The sequence below is a fragment of the Pinus tabuliformis genome, chromosome 3_2, assembly GCF_031772625.1.
Source record: "Pinus tabuliformis cultivar Carrire ecotype Pingquan chromosome 3_2, CPIR1, whole genome shotgun sequence".
NCBI lineage: Eukaryota > Viridiplantae > Streptophyta > Pinopsida > Pinales > Pinaceae > Pinus > Pinus tabuliformis.
The window spans coordinates 519,877,424-519,892,118 of record NC_142302.1 but is presented as its reverse complement, the minus strand read 5'-3'; the positions used below and the strand labels follow the sequence as shown (position 1 = coordinate 519,892,118).

The window sequence follows — 14,695 nt, the reverse complement described above, 5'->3', positions numbered from 1 at the left end:
AACTACTTACCCAGCCTACTTGCCTAACATTTTCTCTTGTTTTGATTTGGGTGCACTTGAACTAGCATACCCAGCTTTTCATTCTTTTCTTCTCGCTGTCCTCCTATCTACATCTACACTTATTTCATTCAGGGGCTCAGATTAAGTAGTTGAGCACCCTTGTTTCTCTACCTATCTACAAATCTGCCAAGATTAAGCTTTTTGGACAGATGTTGATTCTCTATATTCTACAACAGGAAATTGAAACCTAGGGAGACCAAGATTAAGCTGTTTGGCCCTCCCTTAACTGAAAAAACTCATCAAAAATGGAACATAGCAGTGGCATTTAGACTAGGACACTCTCATGAGCAATTCTCTGGCCTCTGTAGCAAATATGGAACGTTGCAGCATGCAAAGTATGACATATTTGGCATGTAAAAATGTCGATCATGAAAGATGAATACATGCTGCAGCAGGAGGCTAACAGAACTCAGACCATTTTCCCGTGTCCTTCTTCATCTTTGTGGTGTTGTTTTTCGCTTGTGGCTTTGGCAGGTTGTCCTGAGTAACTCCACCTTGGATTGGTCCCTTGTTCTATGGTTTGGGGGTGCCTTTTCCTTGCTTTGGATTCACATATCCAAAGTCTCGCTTCTTCTATTTAAACTATTGCTCAATCTTTACAGCATACTAATACGCTTTACCAAGCGAGGAAATGTCCAAGAACTCCATCTCATCCTAGATGTATTTGTGTAGACAACCGTGATACTTGATCACCAAATGTCACTCAATATCCTTGATACCCAACTTTATGCGAAGGGTATGGAAATTATTTGTGAACTCTAGCACATCTGGGTCCCTTCCTTGTCGTAGCTTGGTACACTTTATGTATTTATCTTCATAGCTCCCGATAGGGTAATATTGTTCCTTGATGGCATCTCAGAAAAAATTCCTAGTGGGTGCAACTGAAAACAGCAAGGGTTCACTCTCATTCTTTTGTTCACAATAGGTTTCCCACCATTCCTTGACACGTGGGGCAGCTTTGAGAAGTGGAAATATAATCTTTTCCTCATTGGAAAAGTCATGAACTGAAAAATATTCTTCCAATAGATTTAAATGTTTTTCTATGGCATATGCATCTATCAGGCCTTTGAATATGGGAACATTGGTGCTAAATTGTACCTTAAAAGGAGTGGCACCTCTAGAGTGGCTGTTGGATAAATATGCATCGCCTATGGGTAGTCATCGAAGGATCTGGGTAAAGTTCTCCATCATCACGTCCCTTTGTCACTCGAGGGCTTCCTTGAGAAACATTTTACAAGGATCTCCTTCCCCCTCATATTTATTCTTCCTCCATGGGAGGTCGTCATGATTTGTGAGGCTGATCCTACAATGGTTCAACTAGATCGAGCCCTAACTCCTTATACCCTGAACTCGTTAGGGACTTACAAAGAAAAACAGGCAAAGAGCAGATTTCTCTGATACCATTGATCCGAACTTAAAATGGAACACAACAAGTTATAGATATAATCATAAACATAGATAAGTAGCAGAAAAATACTTCATTTCATTAATATAAAAATATTGAACTATGATTACAAACAAAATGGAAATAATATAGCTTGGGAGATGGTAGCTTATCTCTGAGAAGAGTTGTGGCATCTACATGCCTCTGAACTACGTTACAATGAGGCTAAAGGGCCTTTTTATTATTGAACAATAAGAGAAAACCCTAAACAACCAAAACCCTAACCCGAGGAGATGTAACACCAAGAGTTTATGGAACCCGTTGGGGTTAGTTGGGCAGCCAACTTCCCGTGGTCGTAACTTGGTCCTATTATCTTCGTTTGAAATGTATGATACCTCATTGGAAATATGGTCTCTGAGGACTACAACTATTGATGTGATTGACCTAAAAATCATGAAAGCAATTTTGCCAAAAAAAACGCCGTTTAGGGCCTCAAAACGGCTCCAGAAGTTCAAGACCTGAAAAACTGCCAAAAATAGTAAATTGTGCTACAATTAAGGAAATAGATGAAACTGACTTTGGGTTCTAAGTGGAATAGGTGAATGGCCACCAATATCCACATGGATCATTTCTTCACTGATACCTTGAGGAATTTTCCTGTCTCCACCCTCAGGCTTTAGCACAATCCTGCCATAACCAGTCAAGGGATTCCTAGGCCCTTGGAAATTTTCCTAAATCCACCTCACCAAGTTCCAAAACCATCCAAAAATTCAAAGATCAACCAAATGAAAGAACCCCATCACACCATGGTTATCTATAAATGGCAAGGCAATGTTGAAACCACTGTTACACCTAGAAAATATTGTGCCAATGACAATAAGAGGACCAAATCCATACATGCATGTGCATACAACCTGTTACCTATGAGTATTCCCACTGAAGCTACTTGATCCAAGTTTTCCTTTCTTGATCCTTTCTTTCCTTTGCTTTCTTGTCCTTACTTTTCCTTCCTTTCTCCAATGCTAGACTGCTCCAAGACTGCTCTAAGTGTGCAAGAGTATGAAAGAGAGAGAATACAGAGAGAGCTCCACCATAGAACTGTAAAAAGTTGTGAACTGATCCTTCACATGCAAACCTGTGACCTTCCACCTTCCTTTTCTCCTATTCCTATATTTTCATAAATAAAATACCAATTAATGTCTCTTTTCCTTTTCAAAGCCTTTTCCAATGCCTTTGCCAATTTATTTAGCCATAATAAACCAAATGAACACCCACTAGGATTTTTTCCTAACATTCAACTTGGAATATGTGTCCCATGACCTTGGTCTTATTTTTCCTTTATTAACTTTATTACATGAACTTTTAACACAAGGTTGTTACAGAACCCTCCCCCTTTGGGGAACACCATCGTCGGTGTTCAATGACCCATAACCAACAAGACCACTCAAAACCAAAAAACACTACCCATGGATATTTATAACTTAGATCGATGCAGTATTTACAATGACAACCTGCTGAAAGCAAAACCACATGAAAAACATAAAAACATGACAACCATATTGCTTATTGGAGCTTTATAACACAACTCATTGTGATATTTACAATAATGCCCATGCATACATATGTACATATACCAAAACTCGTTTTCCTTCACTGGAAAGTAATGAAGGATACATATACTGCATTCGATCAGCCATCTCCCATGTAGCTTCATCGGGCCCAAAGGGCTTCCACTAAACTTTAACTTGCTTGATTGCTCGGTTCTAGAGCATGAGTTGTTTCCGCTACAAAATGCACTAAGGTTCTGGCTAGAATTCTCCTTCTAACTCCACCTGCAATACAGGATAGTCAATCATATGATCAACATATTTCACATATATTTTAATCAATGAAACATGAAAAACATCATATACTTCCACTATCGGAGGTGGTGCAATTATGTATGCCACTAGTCCAATCCTCTCGAGGGTCTTGAATGGCCTACAATATCGAGGTGTCAAATTCGCACATGACCAAATACTCAAGGAGCTCCTTTTTGGCTTGATGTGAAAGTACACATGCTAACCAACTTCAAACTCCTTAAATGCATCGTTCTTATTTGCATAGCTCTTTTTTCTATCCTGTGCTTCCTTTAGATTCTTCTTGATAAACTGCATTTCCTATTCCATGTTTTCCAACATGTCAAGTCCTACCAATACCCTATTCACTAGATCACTAAAATTGATGGGAGTATTACAAATTTTCCCATAATGTGCCTCAAACAAACTCATCCTTAGTGACCCCTGATGCCCATTGTTGTAAGAAAACTCTACCATTGGAAGATACTCTTCCCACTTCCTTTGTTGATGCATAACATACATCCTCAACATGTCCTCTATAATATTGTTCACCCACTCTATTTGTGGATGATAAGTTGTACTAAAGGCCAAATCTATACCTAAACCTGTAAATAAATCCTCCTAAAACTTGGAAGTGAACTCATTTGCCAAGGATCTCCTTCACAGGTTTGCATGTGAAGGATCGGTTCACAACTTTTTACAGTTCTATGGTGGAGCTCTCTCTGTATTCTCTCTCTTTCATACTCTTGCACACTTAGAGCAGTCTTGGAGCAGTCTAGCATTGGAGAAAGGAAGTGAACTTGGCATCTCTGTTTGACACAATCTTCTTAGGAATACCATGCAACCTCACTATCTCCTTGATGAATACCTATGCTACCTCACTAGTTGAATAATTAGACTTAACCACTATGAAGTGAGATACCTCAACCAACCTGTAAACCACAACCATAATAGAATCATGTTGTTTACATTTTCTTGGAAAACCTGTAATTAAATCCATCAAAATGACCTCCCATTTCCACTCTAGAATTGGAATCAGCTACAATAGACCACCTAGATGCTCGCACTCTACCTTTACATTACGAGAATCCAAACACCTTGTGATGAAATCAACTACCTCTTTCTTCAGATTCAGCCAATAGTAGAAGTTCTTTGCAATTATTAGAGTCTTTTGATATCCTGAATGATTTGAATATGGCTTAACATGAAATTCCGGCAAGGTAAGCTTCTTGAGTTCACTGATGTATGACACATAGATCTTGTTCATAAATCTGACCAAACCATCCGTCATGAGATGGTAATCCACATCTTGATCACCTATACCCTGTTGTTGTAACCTCTACCTAAGGTCCCTATACCTATCATCATGTTGTCCTGCCCATAACATCTAAACCTGTAAATTTCTCCCATATGAACTCATAGTTTCTAGGTGATTCACCTTCCCTCTTTTGCTAAGGGCATCTGCAACCCTGTTCTCTTTACCCTTAATGTAATTGATCTTTAAATCAAAATCAATGAGCATGTCCAACCATCTATCTTGCTTGGAATTCATATTAGGTTGGTCAAACAAGTATCTTAGTTCATTGTGATCACTGATCAAGAAAATCCTCCTTCCAAGAAGATAATGTCTCCACATCTTCAATGAATGAATGATTGTTGCCAACTCAAGATCATGTGTCCCTCTTGCATTAGGACTCCACCAAGTCCTCTCTTGCAAGAATTTGTACATACCACAAACTCTTTATTTAGATCTGCCAACTTTATAATTGGAGGATTTGTAAGCAACTATGCCAACTACTCAAAACTAGTTGCACATTCCTCTCCCCTTTCAAATTTCTTTCCTTTCCTCTGCAATGATCTAATAGGAAATGAAATTTGTGAGAAGTTCCTGCTAACCCCATGAATGATATAACCTCATCGACATTTCTAGGAGCTACCCATTCCACGATAACTTTGATATTTTCCATATCCACTATTATTCCTTCCTTGGAAACAACATGTCCCAAGTAATGTACCTCTATCTGAAAGAAAATTCATTTATTAAGATTTTCATACAACTAGTGCTCTCTTAGCAATATCAATACTACTACTAATTGTTTGACATGCTCTTCCCCATTCTTAGAATATATTAAAATATCATCAATAAATACAATCACAAACTTGTCCATATAAGGTTGCAACACACTACTCATCAAGCACATGAAAGTAGCTGGAGCACTAGTCAAGCCAAAAGGAACCATGACAAACTCATAATTCTCATACCTAGTACAAAAGGTTATCTTGTAGATGTCCTCTTCATTGATGCGTACCTAATGATATCCTAATCTCAAATTAATCTTCAAGAACTGTGTTGATCCCTTCATCTAGTCAAATAAGTCATCAATCCTCAACAACACATACCTTTTCTTAATCATCACCTTGTTCAACTGCCTGTAATCAATGCATAACATGAGAGTATCATCATTCTTCTTCACAAACACTATTGGTGAACCCCAAGGTGACACACTTGGCCTAATGTATCCCTTTTCAAGAATTTTCTTCAACTACAACTTCAATTCCACTAACTGGGGAGTGCTCAACATGTACAGTGCCTTTGATGTTGGTGTTTTGCCTAATACCAACTCAATAGAAAATTCCACTTCCCTGTGAGGAAAAAGATCTAAAATATATGTTCATAATACATCCTGAAACTACTGCAAAATTGGGTACCTCTTCCAGACTTCCGCATCCTCAACATCCTTACATTTATCATTGAAAATATGCATTGTAAACAATACACAACCTTTCTTGCAACTACACTTTGCCTGCATAGTTGTAAAAATTATGACTGATGTTGCCTTCTTACTGTGAAAGATTATTTGTTCTCCATTTTCATCTAGGCACTCAATAGTATTTTCATAAAAATCCACCTTAGTCCTATGAAGATATAGCCAATCCATACCCAGAAGCATAATGTATGATCCCAATGGAATTAAATTTAGATGAGCTAATGTAGGCATACCATTAAACTCAAATTCACAAGCTCTTACCCAATGATGAACTCTTTTCTTAATACCTATAGCCAATTGCATTAATCAAGACTCTGCATGCACTTATTTTCTCAAACCACATTTATCCACTAGGTTAGGACTAACAGAACTACAACTACATCTAGGTTCAATCAAAATAGAAACAACTTGATCACAAATCTTCCATCCATCTCAATAATAGATTCCTGGCGATCCACCTACATGTTATCCAATGCTACATAAATTAGAGGAATTCTCTGCCCAACATACCCAACTATCTATGCCTCTTGAGCACTATATATATGAGGCCTACCACTCTAATATAATGGGCAATCATTCATGAGATGCTCCTTGCCATATATCAAACATTGCAATTGTCTCCTACCATCACCTCTATTATGTTGCTCTTAAGGATGCTACCCATGTCCCTTCGTAAATGCATTAAACTTCTTGTAAGAAGAAACATTATCTTTCTCTCCTGCATCATGAGATATTGTTCACTTCAGTGGCCATTTACCTTTAGTATTTTCATTTCCTTTCTAGCCCTGCATAGACTTGGTATTATGCTTCGATTACTCATAATAGTGATTCAACTTTCAAATGACTTCTTCCATTGACCGAGACTTCATCATACTCAATCTTATCCTTAAATGCTAATGGCAATCCACTAACAAATCTTTGAACTTTGTCTTTCTCAATCTTAAGATATGACACATACCTAAAGAACTCTAGGAACTTATTCATGTATTCCTCATTTGTCATCTGTCCCATCTTTAACTCATAAAACTCCTTCAGATTACTATCATAATACATTTCTGACAAATACTTCCTCCTAAAGAGTCTCTTGAATTTACGCCAACTCAAATCCTTTACCCTAATGTCTCTAACCCATTTCACATCTTCCCACCAAATATTTGCTTTCCCTTTGAGGCTAAAAATAGATATCTTGGCCTTCATGCTCTTTGTGTATTCATGCAACTCAAATAACTATTCATTCCAAGCAACCTTTCCTCTACATCTTCTGGTTTCTTCAACTCTCCATCAAATGTAGGTTCCTTGGCTTTCTTGAACACATCTATAAAATATCCCCTATCGATCCTCCTATAAGGATGATAGTGATGATGACCATTATACCTATCTGAGCCATAACTAGAGTAGAAACCATGTCCATTGCCTCGCCTATAAGGTGTATCCAAAAACCTGTAATCCCTGACTGTTTCATCCCTATCGGACATGTGCTCACCATGAGACCTGCTACCATATGCTCCATTAGTCCTATCCTCCTGTTCATAACTGATACATGATTTTCCATGTCTTTGCACGTCTGAAAAACTCTAAAGAATAACTACAATGACCTCTGTGTGTTTGTCCCATACGCTGGAATGTATTTTTTGTGATTCAATGATTCTATCATTACCTGCTTTGCAACCTCTTATCTCTACCTTTAAGCTTCTCAATGTGTCTGCTATTTCTGGAGTGTACTCATCTCTTGGTTTCACATATGATCTCTAAGGGGAGTCTCATGCACTGTAATCCACCCATTTCCTAGTCACATTTGATCCTCTTCTTCCTGTAAACATACCATGTTAGATAAACCAAATACAAACATAATCAACATACCTCAATGAATTTTAGGAGAGGTTATCTCATCTACAAAATCAATCTAGATTAGCACGATACATGTATATACATAATCACATCAATATATAAACTTCATGCATGATAATACTAATTGCATACCATGACCTTGTGCACCACAAACATAACCATGAAAAGGCATGCATAACAATCACATAGACATTGACATGCTTGCATGAAAAACACATTCTGCCCATCCAATCCAGGTATTTGAACCATGCTCTGATACCAGCCTATAACACCTCCCTCCAACATTTACCCACTTTCATCAATATGTCAGCATAAATATGAGACATAGAGCTACTATCACATGGACCAACATTCTAGATCCTATTAAGGAAGTGGGGTCAACTAATGACCGCAAACTTACCACTTGACACCTCCTACAGGAGCTACATGACACTCAGGGGCTGAACAACCACCCCAGGTAGCCAAACCTTGAGCTAGACCTATTTTTCACATATTTGGGCTCTCAACCACTCCCACGATAATTCATCCATGTGGTTGGAAGCCTCCAACGATTCCCAAAAGCCTACATCCTAGTGGTTTCAATCCAAAAATTTCGGTTCAGAGCATTCGGTTCCGGATTCTGAGCCTAAATTCCAGGTCACCCTCTAGATCACTACCCAGAGCTTAGTGAGACTTTCCATAATGATAAATGACATCAAGACAAATACATTCATACAAAATTTTCTCAAGGAATTGACCTAAATAGGCCTAACTATGATAGTCATTTTGTCAAACACATCGTGAACATGTAATATGTAGGTCATGAATGCATATCTGAACATAAGAGTCTAATACTTATCTAAGAATCATCAAGAAGGTCTAATTCCCTCTCATACTAGCTGCAATAACATCTATTAGGTCATGCATTCAATAACCCTTCATTTACCAATCAAAACATGATAATATCCATAACCAGAGTATGTCATGAAACGATGCTTATAACTAGAATATAACCATAATAATAACAATCATAGAAAAACCATCAAAGACACATAATAACAATTATAAATACTCATGAAATACAATAGGAAAATAACTCTTATTAACATATGAAAAATTAAACCAAGACAGGGACTTCCACATATGAACTGACCATAGATTGAGATGAAACAAATCTTTATTTTAGCCAATGAGCCCCGCACCATATTCTAAGCATGAATGTGGGACTCACAACAAAATATCCATGGCTTCCTCAGACCTTACTGTAATCCCGCCAAAATCGGTCAAGGGACTCCTAGACCTGAAACAAGCACCTACACAACTATGCTTTACTAGAATACCACCAAAACGGGTCAAGGGATCACTAGGCCCAAAACACAAACATACACTACCAAGATTTACCCCAACCCCGCCAAAACTGATCAAGGGATCATGAGGCCCTAAACGAGTTTATATGCCTCTAGTTTTCTTCACATATACCTTAAGGAATTTTCTCATTTCCACCCTTAGGCTATACCGCAATCCAACCAAAACCATTCAAGGGATTCCTACGTCCTTGGGAATTTTCCTTAGACCAACTCACCCAGTTCCAAAACCATCCGACAATCCAAATCTCAACCAAACAAAATAACCCTATCACACCATGTGTCTCCAGAAATGACAAGGCGAGGTTGAAACCACCATCACAGCTAGAGAAACACATACCAATGACAGCAAGAGAACTGAATCCATACATGCATGTACCATGCATTCACAAACCAAATGGAAAATCACACATGAAACCCACTACCTACAATTATTCCCACTGAAGTTTCTTGATCCAACTTTTCCTTGCTTGATCTTTGTAAAGGATTTAATCACTACAACAAAAAAGCTCATTGGTGAGGTTCATGCTTGTGATGAACCTTTAAGGTTCATCACCAATGTTGCATATGGTGATAGTCCTTAAACAATCATGGTTGTAAGTGCATATAATGCTAATCCTTTAAGGTTTGTCACCAAAACCATTTTTAATGACACTTTTGGTGAGGGTTTTTAAAGGTCTATCACTAATTCTCTCTTTGGTGACACTTCTAGTGATGATATTTTATTGGCCCTCACCAATGCTCCTTCTGGGTAATTTTGGTGAAGGTCAAAAAATGTTCATCATCATTGATTATTCTAATGAGTTTTTGATAACGCTAAGTGACCGTTGCTATATTTTTTGTCAAAAGAAACAATTTGTAGACTTTCCTTGTAGATTCAAACTGCTAATGTAATTTACTAAAACAATAGACTTAAATCTACTCTACTCATTAGTGGAAACAATTAAATGATAAAGGAATCATAATATAAATATGAGAAAAGATTCAACCACACATATACTGAAATATTTATCTAAGTGGAAAGAAACTTATCAAAATCCCTTCCTATCTGTATTGCATAAGTTAGAAAATACAGAAGGAATACAATGTTTTCTCAAGCTCAAGAAACCTTTGCACAAGTATAATCTATCTCATTACTTCCTAGACAAGACTTAGCCAATACTTAACCAATTTTCTACTTATGCATGTCCCTATTTCCTTGCATTGTTTACTTGGGAACTAGCCCCCTATTAATTAGGGAAATCACCATCTAGAACTATGCAATCCCTTATAGGTCTTTCTCTCATTGCATGTGTTATCAGAAAACCTTCTCCTAATAGGCTGCTAACTAGGAGGACCTTGAGCAACTATTTCAGACCAACTTTTGGTTGAGGCTTAACCTCCTCAACCTGAGAGGGCTCTCTCACTAGGTTAAAGATTTTAATTAAAGATTAGATGGATAACTCTATGAAAAATAAGTGAAGAAATATAATTGGTTAAACACAATCAATAAACATCCATTGGGCTTATGGAGTCAGAAAATGTTTCAGTGTCACAACCAAATTATCCTTACATGGAAGTCAGGGCATCAAGAGTTTAATATATCAGTAACATATAACAATATGTAGGAAACACAGTCTACAAATACATGAAGGAAGTTAGAGCACTGTTAATGAGTTCTAAGTAACATGAATTCATACCACTGCAAGTGAGGAAATGAGGACAACCATAAGACAATCAAACATTAAACTCTCTTTTGAATCCTGAGTAATAAAGCCAAATCACTGTATTACATAAAAAACACAGTCTTTCACAATAACATAGTATGAGTGTTCTTTTGAAAAATTTCCAACCCTTGGTGCATTACACCTCTTGTCCTTTATAGAGTTAATTACAATCTTGGATTCCTTTCTCAAACCTAAGGGGAATTCAAATTTACTTGACATTGACACCTATTCATACTTAAAACAAACTATTAATTACAACTAGTTGTTAACTGACAATCCTAGAATCCTAATACAACTAGGAGTGTAACTCCTTATTATGCTAGCAACAACCTAGATTATGGAATAAATTCGGTCTTTGACAGCTGTCCCTCCTCAACTTTGGCTTTGGTGATGACTTTAAACTCCATGCTAGACTTCAATTACCTATCATTTGACTTTCCTCGAAACTAGGAAACTGCCCCCTGTATTGTTGCTTTGGTTTTCAAGAAGATTCTTCAAAGTCTCTGCTAACCATGTTGTCTCTTTTAATCTCATGACATGCATTAAATTAACCATAGACCCTACTCCTACACTTCTGCCAAGACAAAAACTCTTGAATGTTTCCTGAAGCATGACAAACTAATTGAGCTACGAAATAACTACTATTTTAGCAACGCAGGATTTGGTGTTTGTATATGGTTCAGGGTTCAAACCTTCTTAAGTGGTCTTCCTATATCTCTGCAGCAGCACCCTTTTCAAAATAATCTCCTTTCCCTTTCAAGATATATCCACAAAAAAACAAAACTGGTAGCTACAGCAGTTTTGTAGCGCGCTACAAAACTGCTGTGCGATACATGTCACCTATAACAGTTTCTTAGCGTGCTACGAAACTGCTGTGTGAATCAAAAACACACATTTTTTTCTCAAAAATTGTCTTCCTTGGGATTTGTTCACAGCTTCACCTTATGCTATTAGGCCCAAGATATTTGACATTATCCATCCATAAACAACTTCAAACAGTAATTTCCTAATCAAAATTGTGTCAAAACTTCATCACTTACTATCTGGTTTATTTATGCTGAAGCTGACCTCCAGACTTGTTCAGCTGAATCTCCAGGTCTTCAATTTGTCTTTTCATCATCCTGATTTTAGTTCTTAATTTACCATTGATCCCTCTGATATATCTTGCCTCCTTTATTGCAGGGACAGTCCAAGTGAAATATTGAGCATGACTGTCAACTACTTCATGTCTTGGAACTTTTCCATCTTCCCAAATGGCTTTTACTCTTTTGAAATTGGCTTTTTCAACTGCATGTTTCCTCGCCCTTTTCTTAAGTTGAGCAATCTCAAGATTGGTAGACTTCAATTTCTTTTTTACCTCCTCAAAGCTACATTCTTCTTCTTGAGTACCAATTGCCTTATTTCTTTCATCTTTGTGCATTGGTGATGATTGCACTGGTGGAACCACAGGCTCTTCAAGGAACTCTGCTACCTGCTCTATCTCACTTACTTCTAGCTCTGCCTCTTGTGACCTTCTTAAATGTCTAGTCATAGGCCTTCTTGGCTTGAAAACGAACTCTAAGACCTAGTCATCAAATTGGAGTTTTTTATAAGATTTAACTCTTTTTGTTTTTCTCTTACCTGCTTCAATTAAGTCTGCTTGGACCAGAGGGGACTCTTCTATGTCGATAGCCTGGAGGAGATCATTCAAACTACCTTTTGAAGCTGGGCTATCATCAGTGATCACTATTTTACCCTTTTCTTTGGCTAATTGGCTTCTGGTTATTCTTCTCTGGATTGTTTCATCAATAGATTGTTTTTGTACCACTTCCTTGATTTGAACCTTCTTCTTCTGCGACTGTTGAGGAGTATCTTGAATAATTAGTGGTGTCGTAGGTTCCTTCACTTTCTTTCTAGCTTTAAGTTTCTCAAACCTGCTTGACCTTGCTTCTTTCTGATGACTTGTTGTTGGTGAAGATATTTCCCTAGCCCTAGGGCTAAGTCCTGTTTCAATTTCAAAACATAAATAGGAAAGTAGACCATTCCCTATCTACCTTTTGAAGATCATGTAAAACAATTAATTTGATCAAGCCATGATGGAACAACAATGTTTCAAAAGCTTCTTTCTTCAAGTAAATGTTATCAAACATCTTGCCTAAGCTTCGGAAAATATAAAAAGTTAAGTCGAGAGATGTTTTTCTAGTGAAATGTAATAGAAGCTTGAAATGGTAAGAGTACACCTTATGGTATCTCCCTTCACAGGTAAAGTATCTTTGGATGTATGTGAGTAAGTTGGCAAATGATTCTTTGACATAGCTCCTAGGCATCGATTTAGTTAAGTCTGAGTCTATGAATTTGGGCTTCAGGAATACCTTGCAAGGTGCCATTTTAAATTTGAAGTTCTTAAACCATCTCTCTTGGCCTCTTGGAATCTTTGTGACTGTAGAAATGACCTCAGGAGAAATGGGTAATTCTAGCACTCCAACCTTTGAATTCAAACCTGTGAAATTAAAAGCAAAATCCTTGGTTACTTGACTATGACCTCCCTGAAGTTTTTCACAGAACCTCCAGTAGCCCACATGTTTGAATGCTTCTTCAACCTCTCTATTCTTCATGAGAACATCTAAGCCTTCAGGCTTAGCTCTCAAACACCGGCCTGATCTATGGTTCTTCTTTTCTTCAGACATTTCTGTGAAATCCTTGTAAAGGAGACTTGGAAAAACTTTCCCTGTTTTAGTTTCAACACAACCTTGCTTGACTTGAAATGGAGAACTGCCTCTCTTGAGCCTTCAAAGAACTCTAATGTATGTTGACCCTGAGCTTTCCAAGTACTTCTTATGCATGAAAGGAACATGAAAATGACCAATACCAATTCACCCTTACCTTTTCTTTTTTAAATTTGAAAATAGTGCATACAAAGACCCCTAACGAATCTAATGATGAGAGGGAATGGCTGCGTGTGATGGGTAAGGTTCTTGGACTGACACCTAATGATGAAGCATTAACGAATTCAGGTTGATTTGACAACTAGACTCGATTTGACATGAATCCCCGATTTCATATCACATCCAGTGCAAATTCTAGGTTTTGTGATACGAAAAATCCTAACTATGAATCCCTGATTTCGTAGCGCATATAGTGCATTTTCTGAGTTTTGCGGTACGAAAACTCCTAGGCAATTTCGTAGCACATGTCAATTTTGAAACAACCTAACACATGACAATTTTGAAATAATGTGGGATCTATAATAGGAGAAATAGGGTTGTTGACCTTTATTTGATAATAGAAACGAGACTCTGACTCTATGACTTAGACTCTAAACAAAACATAAAAATAACTTGACCATGACTGACACAAAAATTGAGAAATCATGTTGGTCATCCAATTTTCTTTTTAAAGGAATTTTTACAGTGATAACATCATGTACCATCCACGCAACCTGAAAAATTATACAACTGATAGTACACTTCCCTTGAACTCCAATCTCAACACGGTAACTTGATTTATCTACATGCATCAATTATTTTGGGGTGGTTGATGAGTTAACTGGTTGATCACTAGTGAACACACCCCACTGTTTGATCCTCCACTAGTTTTTAATCATATACAACTAGTTAAAATCACAATAGCTCAAATTAACTAAAATAGATTGTTAGAAATTTGCAATCAATCATAACTAAACACAACTCAAGTGTCTCCTACTTGAACTAACTGATTTAGCTAAATGATAAGTCCCATATCATTTTAGTTAAATTCCTCCAAGTATTTT

General features: G+C 37.3%; 1 pseudogene; it reads right to left on the bottom strand.

Annotated features, from left to right (window-relative positions):
- The window catches only part of LOC149181604 (C2 and GRAM domain-containing protein At1g03370-like), a 76,854-nt pseudogene extending 63,241 nt beyond the window's left edge, over window positions 1–13,613 (bottom strand).
- Between the last annotated feature and the right edge of the window lie 1,082 nt (window positions 13,614–14,695).